The sequence below is a fragment of the Myotis yumanensis genome, unplaced genomic scaffold (assembly GCF_028538775.1).
Source record: "Myotis yumanensis isolate MYYU_CA2020_CCGP unplaced genomic scaffold, mMyoYum1.0.hap1 SCAF_34, whole genome shotgun sequence".
Classification (NCBI taxonomy): Eukaryota; Metazoa; Chordata; class Mammalia; order Chiroptera; family Vespertilionidae; genus Myotis; species Myotis yumanensis.
Window position 1 is genome coordinate 462005 of NW_027223785.1, and position 1173 is coordinate 463177.

General features: G+C 61.6%; 1 non-coding gene across 1 annotated transcript; it reads right to left on the bottom strand.

Annotated features, from left to right (window-relative positions):
* Positions 1–641: 641 nt before the first annotated feature.
* Positions 642–794, bottom strand: LOC139000840 (5.8S ribosomal RNA). The gene has a single exon (XR_011469729.1). It is a non-coding gene; the product is annotated as a 5.8S ribosomal RNA (ribosomal RNA).
* Positions 795–1173: the final 379 nt, after the last annotated feature.

Sequence of the window (1173 nt, forward strand, 5' to 3'; positions counted from 1 at the left end):
CTGCCTTACCCTGAGGACTGGGCGAGGCGAGGAGGGGGTCTTACAGACAGGAGCTCAAGCTGGCAGGAGAAGGGGTGGCCTTTTGCCAGCAGAGGGGGTGTGAGTTTGGTGGTGGTCTCTGGGTAGGGGGAGTGGATGCATGGGCCATGATGATGCCGTAGCCCCACAAAGCACACGAACCCACCCCAGACACACTCACACACACACACACACACACACACACACACACACAATGGGCCCGTCAACGCGTGATGCAGCGCAGCCACAGCCCAGGTTGTGGAGCGCTCGGTTGGGGAGGACACTGTGGAGTCCCGAGTGGCACCACCGGGGCACGTGTCCCCGTGGCGCAACCCCGCCCATGACTCGGCCTTGGCTCGAGCCACAACCCAGGCAGAGCCGGAGTGGGGAAGGGGACACTGTCACCACAATGGGCCCCACAACCACAACTCTCTCTTCCCGTTGGCCACGTGCAGCTCCAGGAAGCTCCTGAGAGAGAAAACCATCGCTTCAGGGCCTCTCCCTTCTCTCACGGGGGGCACAGACACCATCGTCTACACTTCCGGGGATGCAGGGCCCAAGGAACAGCCCTTCGAGGAAACCCCAGCAGTGCAAGACAACCCAGGACGCGTTTGATCGGCAAGCGATGCTCACACAAGCATAGCCCGGGTAGGAACCCTGGCCCGCAAGTGCGTTTGAAGTGTCGATGATCAATGTGTCCTGCAATTCACATTAATTCTCGCATCTAGCTGCGTTCTTCATCGATGCACGTCCCAAGTGATCCACCACTAAGAGTCTTAACGTTTTGGTTTTTGCTCCCTGGCATGGCTCCCCCCCCCCCCCCCCCCCCCCGCCCATCCCACTGGTGGGGGGCGGGCGCGCCTCAGGCAGCCATCTAAGAATGAGACAAACAAGATCAGACTCTGTAGGTAGGGAAGGAATGACCATGGGGTGGTCCGAAGCAACGGCCCCCAAGGGGACCGGGAGTAGGGGAGGGAAAAGGGGGGGGAAGGGCACAGGGACCTTTCCCCTGACCCTCCCCATGGGCCGAAAGCCCCTGACCCAAGGCGGACGGGCGACCCCCAGGGGTCTTTAAACCTCCGCACCTGGACGCGTTAGGTACCTGGAAAGGGGGGAGCGAACGGGGTGGGGAACCAAGTTCCAACGTGCGCCTCC